This window comes from Cetorhinus maximus, unplaced genomic scaffold, assembly GCF_964194155.1.
Source record: "Cetorhinus maximus unplaced genomic scaffold, sCetMax3.hap1.1 HAP1_SCAFFOLD_321, whole genome shotgun sequence".
In the NCBI taxonomy this organism is placed as follows: domain Eukaryota; kingdom Metazoa; phylum Chordata; class Chondrichthyes; order Lamniformes; family Cetorhinidae; genus Cetorhinus; species Cetorhinus maximus.
In genome coordinates this window covers 337975-356001 of record NW_027596271.1, presented here as the reverse complement: position 1 = coordinate 356001, position 18027 = coordinate 337975, and the positions used below count along the sequence as shown (strand labels likewise).

At 44.7% G+C, this 18027-nt stretch overlaps 1 long non-coding RNA gene across 1 annotated transcript; it reads right to left on the bottom strand.

Moving 5' to 3' along the window:
- Window positions 1–3637: 3637 nt before the first annotated feature.
- LOC144673261 (uncharacterized) lies at window positions 3638–10199 on the bottom strand. The gene is made up of 3 exons (XR_013574277.1): window positions 10113–10199; window positions 5846–6013; window positions 3638–3759 (listed from the first exon to the last, which is right to left on the bottom strand). It is a non-coding gene; the product is annotated as an uncharacterized LOC144673261 (long non-coding RNA).
- Between the last annotated feature and the right edge of the window lie 7828 nt (window positions 10200–18027).

Here is an 18027-nt window from a genome sequence, read left to right as displayed (position 1 = left end):
AAGGGAAGCGGCCGGAAATGAGGTCCCGACCCCGGAAAAGATTCCCGGGAGGTCACCACTGGGACAGAGACACAAGGCATCACGTGACAGACTGGGCTGGAGACTCAATGGAGCAGAACAGAGAGTGAAACAATATTAATATATTAATAATAACTGGAGACTCAATGGAGCAGAACAGAGAGCGAAGCAATATTAATATATTAATAATAACTGGAGACTTATTGTCTTAACTCACTGGCATAAATAAACTTTAATATCTGAATAAAATTGTCACATTCTATGAGCTAACATTCCCCACACTTTACAACAGTGAAATAATACAAACATATTTCACTCAATTTAAGTATATTGTTTCCAGAAAGGATTTACTGATCTTGAGACTTGAATTCCCCTCTGATCCTGTGGTAGACGCAGGAGAGCCTATCGCCTTCTTGCAGGCAGACTGGGTAGCGACAGTCACAAAGCCCCTGCGATTGCCGCCTCTCCCATTTTCCAGCGATGTAACTGGTGGCTGCTATCTCCACCCAGACGGAGCATGTATCTCTGGCAGTGCAGCACTCCCTCAATACTGAAACTCCGACAGTGCAGCACTCCCTCAGTACTGACCCTCTGACAGAGCGGCACTCCATCAGTACAGAAACTCCGACAGTGCGGCACTCCCTCAGTACTGACCCACAGACAGTGCAGCACTCCCTCAGTACAGAAACTCCGACAGTGCGGCACTCCCTCAGTACTGACCCACAGACAGTGCAGCACTCCCTCAGTACAGAAACTCCGACAGTGCAGCACTCCCTCAGTACCGACCCACAGACAGTGCAGCACTCCCTCAGTACAGAAACTCCGACAGTGCGGCACTCCCTCAGTACTGACCCACAGACAGTGCAGCACTCCTTCAGTACTGACCCACCGACAGAGCAGCACTCCCTCAGTACTGACCTACAGACAGTGTGGCACTCGCTCAGTACTGACCCACAGACAGTGCAGCACTCCCTCAGTACAGAAACTCCGACAGTGCAGCACTCCTTCAGTACTGACCCTCCGACAGTGCGGCACTCCCTCAGTACTGACCCTCAGACAGAGCGGCACTCCCTCATTACCGACCCTCAGAATTTGATCGGGACCGGCTCCGACCTCCGTTTGCAGATCCAGTGTTGCGGAGCGCTGCACGCAGCGCTAGCCCAGGCTCCTCGGCGCAGGGAGACACAGTTCTTGAAAGCCTCCAGCCCGTAGTCGAAGTGACTGTCGGGGCTGCCTTGGTCCCAGAATCTAGGAGTTGGGGAGGGGGGAACAAATAAGGTTTGTGAGTGAAAGTACAACTTGCTCCCTGCCACCCCCATTCCCCCCATTCATTAACCATTAGGGGCTGACGTGAAAGAGAGAAATCCCGCCCAATTCCCAGGTGAGGCACATTTTGGCACCCACAGGACAGGTACAGCACGCGGTTCAGTACAGAGAAAGCCTCCCTCAACACCGTCCCCATCAAACACTCCCAGGACAGGTACAGCACGGGGTTAGATACAGAGTAAAGCTCCCTCGACACTGTGCCCATCAAACACTCCCAGGACAGGTACAGCATGGGGTTAGATACAGAGTAAAGCTCCCGCTACACTGTCACCGTCAAACACTCCCAGGAGTGGGAGAACACGGGGTTAGTCGCAGTCAAACCGGACTTCCGGCCTTATTCTCCATGGCCTGGGATAAGATTGCCGTTGTTCTTGGTTTGATCCCAGATTCACCTGCACAGCTACTTCCCCCCTGCAGCCCACACTTTGGCCTCGCCCGGTACTCACATTAGGTCGTCTTGTCCAGGTGTCCCATCCACCCACATCCAAGCGGATTCCAGCGGATTGTGCTTGATTCCATTCCAATATGCACGGCTCAGGTTGAACTGGGCCACATATTCCTGGAAGGGCAAGTAGTCAGTGAGAATCATTCACATCAAGTGCCAGGTAAATGACCACCTCCAATGAGTCAGAATCCATCCATCGCACTTTCACATTCAATGCCATCACCATCACTGAATCCGCCACTATCAACACCTTGGAGTTTACCATTGACCAGAATATGAACTGGAAACGCCAGATAAACACTGTGGCTACAAGAGCAGGTCAGAGGCTTGGACTCTATCGAGAGCAACTCACCTTCTGACTCCCGAAGCCTGTCCACCATCTACAAGGCAGAAGTCTGGGGTGTGGTGGAATTCTCCCCACTTGCTTACATGAGTGCAGCTCCAACACTCAAGAAGCTTGACACCATCCTGGAGAAAGCAGCTGGCTTGATCGGTACCCCATCCACAAACATTGACCCCTCCACCACAGACACACAGTCGCAGCTGTGTGTACCATCTACAAGAGGCACTGCAAGAATTATCCTTAGACAGCACCTTCCAAACCCACTGCCGCTACCATCTAGAAGGACAAAGGCAACACCACCACATGGAAGGTCCCCTCCAAGCCACTGATCATCCTGAATTGGAAGTATATCGGCCGATCCTTCACTGTTACTGGTGCAAAATGCTGGAACTCCCTTTCTAACAGCACTGTGGGTGTGCTTACACAACATGGACTGCAGCAGTTCAAGAAGGCAGCTCATCACCATCTTCTCAAGGGGTAACGGGGAGGCAGTGGTGCATTGGCATTGTCACTGGACTTGTCACTCAGAGACCCAGAGTCGTGCTGTGGGGTCCTGGGTTCAATTCCCACCATGGCCGATGGTGAAATTTCAATCTAATAAAATAAATCAGGAATTAAAGTCTCATGATGACTATGAAAACCCATCTGGTTCACTAATGCCCTTTAGGGAGGAAATATGTCGCAATAACCTGGTCTGGTCTACATATGACTCCAGACCCAAAGCAATGTGGTTGGCTCTGAATGGCCCTTTGAACAAGGGCAATTAAGGATGGGCAGTAAATGCTGGCCTAGCCAGCGATGCCCACATGACATGAAAGGATTGTAAAGAAGATGGGTCGTCATAGTGAAAACTTCTCTCGCTGGGGTGAAGCCACAGGCAGAATCTAATTGGCCAAATATTTGGGTGGGTGGGAGGACAGGCGGGCGTGGAGATAGAGGAATCTTAATACAAAGATGGTTAGACCATTGAATTAGATAGCTCTTTGAAATAGCCAGGACAGGCACGGCGGCCGAATGGCTACATTCTACACTGTTATATTAAATTATTCCACAGTGGGGAAAATCTCCCTCTGCATTGTGCCCATCAAACACTCCCAGGACAGGTACAACACGGGGTAGAATACAGAGTAAAGGTCCCTCTGCATTGTCCCCATCAAACACTCCCAGGACAGGTACAGCACGGGGTTAGATACAGAGTAAATCACCCTCTACACTGTCCCCATCAAACTCTCCCAGAACAGATAATGCACGGGGTTAGATATAGTTTAAAGCTCCCTCTGCACGATCTCCATCAAACACTCCCAGGATAGTTACAGCATGGGGTTAGATACAGAGAAAAGCTCCCTCTACACTGTCCCCATCAAACACTCCCAGGACAGGTACAGCACGGGGTTACATACAGAGTAAAGCTCTATCTACACGCTCCCCATCAAACGCTCCCAGGACAAGTGCACACAGTTTCAGGTTTTACTTACATGTTCCTCCTTGCTGCGAATCACCAAAAGCTCGGAGCCCTGCGATATGCAGTTCTGTCGGCTTTCCTCCCAGCCCAGGATGGTCTTTGAGAAGTAGTAGAAGTTGCCTTTGTAAGGGGCCCAATACTTATGGCACAGTTCACTGGTACAATCTGGGGATGCCAGGGAGAGAATTAAACCAGTCATGATGAGGAGAAGACCGACATTACAAGTGCTGAACGTAGGAGGACAAACCATCACCATGGCGGCACTACGGACTCATCATCATACACCGACCAATGGCTCTTAATCTGGGCGGTGGAGTGGGAATGATGGCGTCCGAGCATATGCAGGAGAGGACAGTGGAGAGAGAGAGTGTGGGATTGTGCAATGGCAGAGACAGTCACGGTGTTTGAGTGCGTGACATTGTATTAATCGTAATACGTGAGAGAGTGGGTGCAAGAGAGACAGAGTGTGCATTTATGAGAGAGAGGGAGAAAGTATGTTGGTGTGTGATATAGGGAGTGAGTGTCAATGTTTGTGTAAGGGAGAGAAGGAGTCTGTGTGCGTGAGAAATACTTTTTCTGTGTGTGTATGTTTGTGAGAGACAAAGCGAGTGTGTCAGTGAGTTTGGTGTATCAGTGTGTGTGTGTGTACATGAGACAAAGCGAGTGTGTCAGTGTGTGTGTGCGTGTGAGACAAAGCGAGTGTGTCAGTGTGTGTGTGTGAGACAAAGCGAGTGTGTCAGTGTGTGTGTGTGAGACAAAGCGAGAGTGGCAGTGTGTGTGAGACAAAGTGAGTGTGGCAGTGTGTGTGTGTGAGACAAAGCGAGTGTGTCAGTGTGTGTGTGAGACAAAGCGAGGGAGTCATTGTGTGTGTGAGATAAAGCGAGTGTGTCAGTGTGTGTGTGTGAGACAAAGCGAGTGTGTCAGTGTGTGTGTGAGACAAAGCGAGTGTCAGCGTGTGTTTGTCAGACAAAGCGAGTGTCAGTGTGTGTTTGTCAGACAAAGTGAGTGTCAGCGTGTGTTTGTCAGACAAAGCGAGTGTCAGCGTGTGTTTGTCAGACAAAGCGAGCGTCAGCGTGAGTTTGTCAGACAAAGCGAGTGTCAGTGTGTGTTTGTCAGACAAAGCGAGTGTCAGTGTGTGTTTGTCAGACAAAGGAAGTGTCAGTGTGTGTTTGACAGACGAAGCGAGTGTCAGTGTGTGTTTGTCAGACAAAGCGAGTGTCAGCGTGTGTTTGTCAGACAAAGCTAGTGTCAGCGTGTGTTTGTCAGACAAAGCGAGTGTCAGTGTTAGTTTGTCAGACAAAGCGAGTGTCAGTTTGTGCGTGAGTTTGAGACAGAGCGAGTGTGTCCAATGTGAGTGAGACAGAGAGTGAGTGTGTCCAATGTCAGTGAGACAGGGAGCGAGTGTGTCCAATGTGAGTGAGACAGGGTGCGAGTGTGTCCAATGTGAGTGAGACAGGGAGCGAGTGTGTCCAATGTGAGTGAGACTGGGAGCGAGTGTGTGCAATGTGAGTGAGACAGAGATCGAGCGTGTCCAATGTGAGTGAGGCAGAGAGTGAGCGTGTCCAATGTGACTGAGACAGAGAACGAGTATGTCCAATGTGAGTGAGACAGAGAACGAGTATGTCCAATGTGAGTGAGAGACAGGGAGCGAGTGTGTCCAATGTGTATGAGAGACAGAGAGCGAGTGTGTCCAATGTGATTGAGACAGAGCGAGTGTGTCCAATGTGAGTGAGACAGAGCGAGTGTGTCCAATGTGAGTGAGAGGCAGGGAGCGAGTGTTAGTGTGTGTGAGGAGTAAGGGAGAGAGTATGAGTGAGTGTTAGAGAAGGTGTGAGTTCATCTCTGCCTCTGTGTGTGTGCATATGTGTGTGCATGTGAGTGTGCGGAGGTGTCAGCGTGTTCGTGCACAAGGGACTGGGAACTGTTTAAATCCCCTCGGGCTGTACAGCTGAAAATGAATGTCTGCAAATGATTGTAATATTCATTTATTGTATTGATGCATTTTGTGATACACGTTGCAAAAGTTGAACCTTATTGTAATTTTTTGATGGTGATTTTGAAATGTTGTTGAAGATACTTTGTGAATGAAGTATATTTTTGCAAAAAAAAAGGCGTTTCTTTGGAAAGTGGTGGGGGTTGTGGAAATGGGGTGGGGGTTGTGGAAATGGCATGTGGGGGAATAGTTGCACAGGGAGAGAGGGAGGGAACTTCCTGCTGTCTCGTTGTGAGCAACAACAGGCCCAAAACTTACTGATAATCTTGCAGAAGGAGCGGAGCCAATTCCTCAAGGTGTCTTGGTAATGAGCACAGTCAGATTGTGTGAGCTCCAGCTTCATGGAGTCGCTGACCTTGCTGTACCTGTTGAGGGCGGCGTCCAGGGCTGTTTGTTTCAACAAGATCTCCTGTTTCATCCGCGCACCTGTTGACAGAGCAGCCGAGGGAATGAAAGGACTGCAGGTATCTCTAGCCCCGGGCACCACACGCCCCTCCCCACCCCATGGAACACACCCCCACCACCCAGGGACACCCCCCCCACCCAGGGACCACATCCCAAACCCCCATCCCCTAGCCCTGCCGAACTGCTTCAGGAACGTGTTCAGCGCTGGGACCTTCATCGAGGAAGCAGAGTTTCTGCACGGCAAAAATCACCAAAACAGCTTGGTGATCATGGAAAGACAACCTGTTTGATCAGACTTTTTTCTCCCTCCTTCCATGGGGTGTGGGCTTCGCTGGCTGGGCTAGCATTTATTTCCCATCCCGAATTGCCCCCTTGAGAATGTGGTGGTGAGCTACCTTCTACCGCAGCAGTCCATGTGGAGTAGGTACACCCACAGTGCTGTTAGATTGTACGGCGCTGTCGAAGGAGCCTTGGTGAGTTGCTGCAGTGCATCTTGTAGTTGGTACACACACTGCTGCCACTGTGCATTGGTGGTGGAGGGAGTGAATGTTTGTGGATGGGGTTCCAATCAAGCGGGGCTGCTTTTTCCCTGATGGTGTTGACCTTCCTGATTGTTGTGGGAGCGGCATTCATCCAGGCAAGCGGAGAATATTCCGTCACACTCTGGAATTGTGCCTTGCAGATGGTGGACAGTCTTTGGGGAGCCAGGAGGTGAATTACTCTCCACAGGATTCCCAGTCTCTGACCTGCTAGATGGATAATTGTTGGCCTCAAGACAGGCGGGGAGATCTCATGCCCTGTTCTGGCACGAGTTGGCATGGGATAATTCAATTTCACCCCAGGAGGAACATGGCAGCATCAGTTTAATATCTAAATCGGCACTCCCTCAGTATTAACCGACCCACAGTGTGGCGCTCCCTCAGTATTGACCGTCCGACAGTGCGGCGCTCCCTCACTACTGACCGTCCGACAGTGCGGTGCTCCCTCAGTACTAACCGTCCCACAGTGCGGCGCTTCCTCAGTACTCACCGTACGACAATGCGGCGCTCCCTCAGTACTGACCGTCCGACAGTGCGGCGCTCCCTCAGTACTGACCGTCCGACAGTGCGGCGCTCCCTCAGAACTGACCGTCCGACATTGCGGCGCTCCCTCAGTACTGACCGTCCGACAGTGCGGCGCTCCCTCAGAACTGACAGCCCGACAGTGCGATGCTCCCTCAGCAATGACCTTCCAACAGAGCAGCGCTCCCTCAGTACTGACCGTCTGACAGTGCAGCGCTCCCTCAGCAATGACCTTCCAACAGAGCGGCGCTCCCTCAGCACTGACCGTCCGACAGTGCGGCGCTCCCTCAGCAGTGACCTTCCAACAGAGCAGCGCTCTCTCATTAGTGACAGTATTCGTACCGTGTACTGCCAGCAGGCTCAATCTCCCTTTCACCCCTGCAATGTCCCTGCCCCATTCTCTCTCCCCCTCACTCCCTCTTCTCCATTCTCTCTCTCTCTGTCTCTCTGTGCACCACCGACTCACGTGTAGTGGTCTTGTCCCTGGTATCCTCAAGACCCAGGGTAATGTTCAAGGGAGCAGGGCTCGAATGACAGGTGGGAATGGTAGAATTTTAATTAAATAAAATCTGGAATTAAAAGTCAAATGAAGGAAATCTGCTGCCCTCACCTGGTCTGGCCTACATGTGACTCCAGACTCCCAGCAATGTGGCTGATTCTTAACTGCTCTCTGAAATGGCCTAGCAACCCACTCAGTTGTACCAAACCACTACAAAGTCACAAATAGGAAAGGAAACCGGATGGACCACTGGATCGACCTCGGCACTGGAAACGACAACGGGAATCTAAGCCCTGTTGACCCTGAAAAATCCTCCTTCCTAACATCTGGGCCCTAGTGCCATCATTGGGGGAATTGTCTCACAGACGAGTCAAGCAATAGCCTGACACAGCCATCCTCACAAAATCATACCTTAGAGATAATGACCCAGACACAACCATCACCATCCTGGATACTAGCACGACAGGCCCAGCCGAGGTGGGAGCACAGTGGTATACAGTCGGGAGGGAGTTGCCCTGGGACTCCTCAGCATCAACTCCGGACTCCATGAAGTCTCATGGCATCAGGTCATACATGGAAGAGAGCTCCAAAAATATCCCCATGCTTAATGATGTGGGAGCCCAGCACATCAGTGCAAAAGATAAGGCTGAAGTATTTGCTACAAGCTTCAGCCAGGAGTCGATGATCCACCTTTTCCTCCTCCGGAGTTCCCCAGCATCACAGATGTCAGACTTCAGCCAATTCGATTCACTCCACGTGATATAAAGAAACGGCTGAAGGAAATGGATAGTGCAAAGGCTATGGGCCATGACAATATTCTGGCAATAGTACTGGAGGCTTGTGCTCCAGAACTCGCCGCGCCCTTAGACAAGCTGTTCCAGTTCAGCTATAACACTGGATCCTACCCAGCTTTGTGGAAAAATGCCCAGATGTTTCCTGTACACAAAAAGCAGGACAAATCCAAACCAGACAATTAACACCCAATTAGTCTACTCTCCATCATCAGTAAAATGATGGAAGGGGTCATCAGCAGTGCTATCAAGCGGCACTTGCTTAGCAATAACCTTCTCACTGACAGTCAGTTAGGTTTCCGCCAGGGTCACACAGCTCCTGACCTCATGACAGCTTGGTTCAGACATACACCCAAGAGCTGAACTCCTGAGGTGATGTGAGAGTGACTGTCCTTGATATCAAGACAGCATTTGACCGAGTCTGGCATCAAGGACTCCTTGCAAAACTGATCTCAACTGTAATCTGGGGGAAAATCTCTGCCGGTTGGAGTCATACCTAGCACAAAGGAAGATGCTTGTGGTTATTGGAGGTCAGTCATCTCAGCTCCAGGACAACACTAAAGGAGTTCCTCAGGGTCGTGTCCTCGGTCCAACCATCTTCAGCTGCTTCATCAATGACCTTCCTTCCATCATCAGTTCAGAAGTGGGGATATTCGCTGATGATTGCACAATGTTCAGAACCATTCGCGACTCCTCAGATAATGAAGCAGTCCATGTCCAAATGCAGCAAGACCTGGACAATATCCAGCCTTGGGCTGACAAGTAGCAAGTATGATTCGTGCCACACAAGTGTCAGGCAATAACCATCTCCAACAAGAGAAATCAATCACTGCCCCTTGTCTTCACTGGCATCAGAATTGCTGAATCCTCCACTGTCAACATCCTGGGGGCAATGATTGAGCAGAAACTGAGCTGGACTAGCCATATAAACACTGTGGTTAAAAGTGTAGGTCAGAGGCTGGGAATCCTCCAGCGAGTAACTCACTTCCTGACTCCCCAAATCCAGTCCACCATCTACAAGGCACAAGTCAGGAGTGTGATGGAATACTCTCCACTTGCCTGGATGAGTGCAGCTCCCACAACACTCAACCAGCCCAATTGATTGGCACCAGACTAAACAGCCCAATTAATTGGCACCACGTCCAGAAACATTCACTCCCTCCACTGCCGACACACAGCATTGTGTACCACGTAGAAGATGCACTGCAGAAACTCACCGAGGCTCCTTAGACAGCACCTTCCAAACCCTCAACCGTCTAGAAAGACAAGGGCAGCAGACACATGGGGACACCAACAACTGGAAGTTCCCCTCGAAGCCACTCATCATCCTGACTTGGAAATATATCAGTCCTTCCTTCACTGTCGCTGGGTCAAATTCCTAAAACTCAATCTCTAACAGCATTGCGGGGGTACCTAAACCACATGGACTGCAGTGGTTCAACAAGGCCGCTCAGTACCACCTTCTCTAGCGCAATGAGGGGTGTGCAATAAATGCTGGATATGGCCAGCGATACCCACATCGCATAATTACATTAAGAAGAAAATATCTACCCAGCTTTCTCTCTCTCTCTGTGTCCCGCTTGCTTAATCTGTATCTCTGACACATTGATTCACCATATCAGTCCCGTTTGCTCTCTCTGTCCTGCCCACTGACTGTATCTCTGCCCTGTTCTCTCTCCCTGCCCAGCTCACTGTGTGTGTCTGTGCCTCATGCACCCACCCTCCGCCCTGCTCACTCTATATCGCCTCAGTGATATAGCTGGCCTTACCTTCACTGTACAAGATAACGGCGATGATTGCACAGATAGCAGCGATAGTTAGTGAACCAATTGCAAGCTTCTTCCACCCGCTCCCACAGAACACCTGCCAGGATGTCTCTGCAATGACACGGTCAAAGGAAAGCTCAGGTCCGGGAAGGGGAATGGGAGCATCACTGATGGATGAGGAAGGGTTGGAATGCCAACTGCTTCAAGGAATTAATACACAAAACTAACAGCGATCTACACTGTCCCCATCAAACACTCCCAGGACAGGTACAGCACGGGGTTAGATACAGAGTAAAGTTCCCTCTACACTGTCCCCATCAAACACTCCCAGGACAGGTACAGCACGGGGTTACATAGAGAGTAAAGCTCCCTCTACACCGTCCCCATCAAACACTCCCAGGACAGGTACAGCACGGGTTTAGATACAGAGTGAAGCCACACAACCTCGAATGGTGTCCATACTTTCCTGCGTTTCAATCGGCGAGTCATTGGTCTCCTCCGCACTCATCTGGTCATGCTCCAACTCCTGCCGCATGTTCCTCTCCCTCCAACTCACCCTGACTCTCGGCTGATACCGTGAGTGCTCTCCCAGCGAGCTGTCGTCCTCCCGCTGCCTCCGTCTATACCAACCATCATCATCCGCCATGTAGGGATAACTCTCCTCCTCTGCAACACCCCCTGGGCTGATATTCCAGTCAGTTCAGACTGATTGTCCCAGCGCTCCTTTTACACTTGGCTCCACATTCTTCACTCCAGTTTTCTTTGCCTCACCCACACTCCCTGTTTGTTAGAAATATAAATTAGTCCAAAGCACAGGAGGGGATTATTGTTCTATATCTGCAATCGCCTGGATTAAATCGGGTTTCGACTGAACCAAGCCCTGTGCCTCACTTTGCAATGAAGGATTATCGCTGCCAATGTATTTGAGATGAATTTCACATCGATTGGTGAACAATGACTTTTAATTCTCGACTTCGCTTGAAGTGCAGCTTTTCAAATTAATCATTCGCTCAATAATTGTCTCTACAATTCATGAATTATTTGTTATCATTGAAAGCCGATGTCTCTTAATTGATGCTTATTTAATGAGCTTCTTAACGAATTAGAATAACAAATTTTAATTACAATTTCGTGGAATGATGCTCATTGGAGGCTGGTTCTTTAGGTTAACCATTAGTTATTAATGACCAATTCAAGATAATCTCTCAAAAGACTAGGATTATTCACCGATTATCATGTAATTAGATTTAATAATTAATAGTTACAATTATGATGTGATTGGATTTGCTTTGCCGAGATCTGATAAAGGATAAAGTGATTAAATAGTTATTTCAGAATTAACTAGGTTAAGTAAATACAGAAAAAGTCTTCCGCATCATTGCCGGATCATTAAGAGAGTTTTCTAAACATACCTCAACAAAGGTGGAGATTGATTTTTAAACTTTTCGCTAAATTATTAAACGTTCACCGACGTGTTAAAGTATTTTGTTTGTTAGATTATTATTACTGATTGATTCGGAATAATTTATTGAACACCCAGAATATTTAGCCAAAACGTTCGATGGTCCAAACATTGAATATTTAGTTAGCGTGGATGATGATTAATTAATTATTCCAAAGTAATGACTGTAGTAGAGAATTAATTTGCATGTGTTAATATATGAAAGGAACACAAGTTTAAAGAAATTTACTATGAATATTAAATAACAAGTGAAATTATTATTTAGACTGCACAAATATTTCCAGATTATTTAGTGATTAGCACAGTTCTAAGCAGAATAATAAATATTTTGTGAACTCAAAGGTTAAATATGATTATTAAGTATTCAATACGATTCTTAAACATGTACATAAAGCATTAAATATTTAGATTGCTGTTTGACTATTGATAGTTACAGACAGGGAAAGAGTAATGATGGATTATTTAATGAATATGTTGATTTAGAGAACAAACGCGAATTTTAATCAATTAATTATAAATACTGAATACCTGATGTATTATTTAGGCAGAAAAAAGTCAAGTTTACATCAGTTATGTTATTACAATTAAGCTAAGTTATTCCATATATTTTCCAAATGTTTTCTGATTATTAAAGATTTGGCCAGGATAATAAACAGTAACTTGTGCTAATTTAATGGAACAACACAAATTTACATAACTACGGTTATTAAAATTGCAGTCGAGTTATTATTTAATCTATGCTAATTCTTACAAACCATTACAATCGTATCAAGACTAACAGATCAGTTATTTGAGAATTTGTGATTGACAGAACAAACACATGTTTAAAAAAAATTAAATGCTTTTAAATATGAATCCAAGTTATTATTAAATGCAAACTTTTTTTTTATTTAGATTGAGCTGTTGTTTACTGATTAATATAGATGAATAGCAAAATATATTAAATTCAATATCAAAATTGAATAAATCTGCTGAAAGATTAATTGGCAGAAGGCACACAAGTTTAGGGAAATGGAATATTATTACCATGTGTTAAGGGGCAGAACAACCACAAGTTTTTAAGAAGTAAAAGTGATTATTATTTTTTTTAATTGACAGAAATATGAAGATTAATTAAATCAGCCACAATGTTAAATTTGAAAATTAAGTAATTGTAATTAATGAACTAAAGGTTTCAAAATTTATTTAAACATGTCCCCTCATGTGACTGTGTCACAAGAGATGGGACATGTTTTTATATTTATGAACATTAAACAACCTATCAACAGATATTAAATTAAATGAACAGAACAAATGCAAGTTTAATTGAAATATGATTATTAAATCTGCCAATTGATTCAAACGCAAGTTTAGATAAATTAAATATTAAGATCAGGTACGTTAATTGACACAACAAGCACGTTTTAAATCTGATGACTGTGTTAATCTTTGAGGAAACAGAACGAGTTTAGATGAATTTAATACTAGAAATAACTATATTAATTGGCAGAAGAGACACACGTTTAGACAACTTGAACACAAAAGTGAAAGAGATTCACTAACAGAACCAGCAAAGGTAGTTTAGATAAATTAAATCTAATTATTAAATATGTTAACTGACAGGACAAATGTCAGTTTAGAAAAAGGAAAACATTTTATTTAACAAGTTAACTGATTGAACAAACTCGAGTTTAGGCTGAATGTGTGAACTGATATTAACACAATATTAGACGAAGTAAATATAAACATTAAAAATCTCAATTGACAGATCAAACAAACATGTTTCAATGAGATGATTAAATGTGTTAATCGACAGAGTGAAAAAAACACCAGTTTGGACAAACTGATCAATGAGCCTTAAATGTTGCAGTTAAATTAATAGGTTAATTCACAGAACAAACACAAATTTCAACTAAATATGATAATTAAAACTGTTTAATTTACCTAAATGTAAGTTTTATACAAATATTAACATTGAATCTGTTTAAATGTGATTGGAATTCAATTGATATTGAATTGATATGAATTTAATATTGAAATGAAACCCGCCAAATGATGAATTGAAGCTTTGAATTGTAATTATCTGATAGAAAGTATCAGGATTCCTCAGGTAAATTGCTGAATGTTGGATTATGTTAATATTTGGGGGAATTAATTAGTATTTTTGAACATTTGAGTTTAGGGGATGTTAATGGTTAATTGACGATTATCGGTTGCCCTCCGGCTAATTTCTATCACTTATTGGATAATCCTCCCTCTGAGGCCCCGACAGAAGCTGCCTCCGGGACCAGGCCGCAAATAGAGCCTGGGCCTCTCCCCGTGGTGCCAGGGGGAGTTAGGACACACCCTGCACGCGCATCCCGGCTCCAAAGCGGATCACCACCGCCGCCATCTTAGGTAAGGCTGGGACCGGAAGAGGCGATCTCCAATGGCGACGGCAAAAAAGGGCGGGGCTTCCGGCACATATGACGTTAGCGCGAGCGACTATTGCGCTCCATCGCAAGAGGGAGGGAGCTGCGCGCGCAGCCAAGATTCCCAGGGAACCCAGAGGGAGCGAACAACCCAGAGTGAAAATAGAGGAGGAAATTAATTAATAAATTAGAGAGAGAGAGAGTAACCCAGTGTGAAAATAGAGGAGGAAATTAATTAATAAATTAGAGAGAGAGAGAGAGAGTAACCCAGTGTGAAAATACAGGAGGAAATTAATTAATAAATTAGAGAGAGGGAGAGAGTAACCCAGTGTGAAAATAGAGAAGGAAATTAATTAATAAATTAGAGAGAGAGAGAATAACCCAGTGTGAAAATAGAGGAGGAAATTAATTAATAAATTAGAGAGAGAGAGAGAGAGTAACCCAGTGTGAAAATAGAGGAGGAAATTAATTAATAAATTAGAGAGAGAGACAGTGCAACCTAGGGTGAAAATAGAGGAGGAAATTAATTAATAAATTAGAGAGAGAGAGAGAGAGTAACCCAGTGTGAAAATAGAGGAGGAAATTAATTAATAAATTAGAGAGAGAGACAGTGCAACCTAGGGTGAAAATAGAGGAGGAAATTAATTAATAAATTAGAGAGAGAGAGAATAACCCAGTGTGAAAATAGAGGAGGAAATTAATTAATAAATTAGAGAGAGAGAGAGAGAGTAACCCAGTGTGAAAATAGAGGAGGAAATTAATTAATAAATTAGAGAGAGAGACAGTGCAACCTAGGGTGAAAATAGAGGAGGAAATTAGTTAATAAATTAGAGAGAGAGAGAGAGAATAACCCAGTGTGAAAATAGAGGATGAAATTAATTAATTAATTAGAGAGAGAGAGAGAGTGTAACCCAGGGTGAAAATAGTGGAGGAAATTAATTAATCAATTAGAGAGAGAGTAACCCAGTGTGAAAATAGAGGAGGAAAATAATTAATAAATTAGAGAGAGAGAGAGTGTGTAACCCAGGGTGAAATTAGAGGATGAAATTAATTAATAAATTAGAGAGAGAGAGTGTAACCCAGGGTGAAAATACAGGAGGAAATTAATTAATAAATTAGAGATATAGAGAGCAACCCAGTGTGAAAATAGAGGAGGAAAGTAATTAATAAATTAGAGAGAGAGAGAGAGAGTAACCCAGTGTGAAAATAGAGGAGGAAATTAATTAATAAAGTAGAGCGAGAGAGAGAGAGAGAGAGAGTAACCCAGTGTGAAAATAGAGAAGGAATGCAATTAATAAATAAGAGAGAGGGAGAGAATAACCCAGTCTGCAAATAGAGGAGGAATGCAATTTATAAATTTGATAGAGCGAATAACCCAATTTGCAAAGAATGCATTAATGAATTGGAGAAAGAGAGAGGAACCCAGTGCAAAAGTAGGGGAAAAATGCAAATAATGAATTAGACAGAGACAGCAACCCAGTGTGCAAAGAGCGGAGGAATGTAAATTATAAATTAGAGAGAGGGAGGGAGATAAATGCAGTGAGCAAAAGAGGTGTAAAAATGAATAGCGAGAGAGAGAAAGCAACCCAGTGCATAAATATAAGGAGATGTAATTAATAAATTAGAGAGAGAGAGAGGCAGAGCAGCATAGTGTCCAAATTCAGGAGGAATTTAATTAATAAATTAGAGTGGACAGATTGAAAGCTAGTGTGTAAATAGAGGATTAATGTAATTAATCAATTAGAGGGAGAAACACATTGTGCAAATGGAGCGGGAATGTGATTAATAAAATGCAGAGAGAGCAACAGTGTACAAGTAAAGGTGGAATACAATTAATAAATTAGAGAGATAGAGAGTGAAAGCAATTCAGTGAGCAAATAGAGGAATGCAAATAATAAAGTGGAAAGAGAGAATAATTAAAAAAATTAGAGAGAGAGCAAATACCAGTTCCTGTCTTTTGGCAGTCTAATAATTTCCATTGTTTTTATCTGTCAAAAATGTAGAGTGCATCGCTCAACACATAGTCCGGGACCTTGGAATGTGGCAGTTTGCCACTTTCGTTCGAGAACAAGTATTTACACTGGAGGACCAGCAGGTTTCAGGCAGAGCAAAGAGCGGCTTTAGTCCAGTTGGTGATTCTCCAGCTGCAGCTGACGTTTGTCTCAGTGTTTGTCCCTGGGAAAAGCCCATGGAGCACAGAGTCCTGTGTCACAGAACTGCTCGGAATGAACCCCAACAAAAAACACTATCTCTCTCCAGAACTTTGCAAAGGCGCATTCCACAAGGATGCCGAAGGCACAAAACAGGGTGGCCGGGCGGAGGAGTTGCAATAACATGGAAAAGATTAAATACTGGAGTGTCTGTGTGTGTGTGTGTGTGTGTCTGTGTCTGTGTGTGTGTGTCTTGGTTAGCAGTTCAGGTACTTGCTTACTCTTTATTCATTCTCTGGATGTGGGTGTTGCTGCCTCTGGCAGCATTTGTAGCCCATCTCTAATTGTTCCTTGAGAAGGTGCTGGTGAGCTGCATTGAGCAATCTACCCTCTGCTGGACACTGTCAGAATCAGACACTCAGACATGCTCTGTCACTCACACACACATACACTCCTTTACCAATCTACACTCTGCTAGATACTGTCAGAATTACATTAACCCACAAACACTCAGACACACACACACACACCTTTAACAATCACCCTCTACTGGATAACTGTCAGAGTGACATAGAAACAAACACCTTTACCAATATATACTGCCTGAATCTTACACACACACCACACACACCTTTACAAATCCCCACCGTGTGTGCGTTCGCGATCCCTGCTGTGTGTTTTTCCCCTGTGTGTAATAATACATTCATTATTCTGTGTGTAATTATCAATTGTCAGTCAGTCAACAAGCCTAATATTTAACATCTTATGTACATAGTTGAGGATTTTGTTGAATATTTAACAATCATATGTAATCTTTGTGTGCCTTAACTGTACACATTACAAGTCCCTGTCTTATATCGAGCTGTGACGAATCACTCTCTTTAGGAGCAGCTGGTTTAACTATTTAACTCACTTAAAATTCTGCTAGCTCTAGGTCTGAAACTGACTCTCACACCAAAGCTAAACCGGAATCAGCTTTACCATTCAAATTCTCACATTGAACCAAAATTCCAAACATACTCACCCTTGGCTCTGTCTCAGAAATCTCCTCTCTTACTTCTTTTGGCAGGTATCTGTTCAACTGGTTATCTCAAGGTCAGAATCAGACTCTTACTCTAAAATTACTCTCATTTTAAAATTAAACTTCTATCAGGTTTAACTTTTGAATTATCACTTTAAACCAGATTCACAAAAATACTCATTTCAGTGTCTGTCTAACTCAGGCTAATGACTCCCCTCACTGACTGTGTGCCCATTACTGGTTGTGCACTTTAAAAGTCCCTATCTTATATTGAGCTGTGGAGAGTCACTCTCTAGCTGAGCTTCCTACTGCTGTCATCAAAAAATATTCAGCCAAGGGTGATTGACAGTGAACTGCCAAAAAGTCAGTTGCCTGTTGAACTAGGCTGCTGACCAATGTGTGCTGCGATGTTTGAAGGTGAGACTGCCATTGGCTGCTGCCGCTCCTGGGTGAGGGTAGCAGGGTCAATGAGGCAAGGGGGGTTACCTCAGGAGCTGGTGGTTAAAGGGGGATTCAGACCATGAAACCTTCATGTGTGGATTATGAGTTCAGGTTGTAGTTCCTTATCATACATTATGGTTTTACAGTCTGGCCGACTCCCATCTAACAGGAGGGCCAAATCTTTCTTTCACTGATAACACACCTCTCAAATCAAATGGATTTAAAACGCTGGATGCCAGATGTCACATTTATTCAGCAAACATTAATCAATGAATAAAACGCAAGAGGCAAAGCTTCAGACAAAAAGCTGCCAATTTTTGGTTGAGAATTCAAAAGGGTTAGTCACCAGCTCTGAATACAGATCAATCGGAGCATACGGACATGGGAGTGAGGAGCAGGATTAGGCCATTCAGCCCCTCGAGCCTGCTCCACCTTTCAACAAGATCGTGGCTGA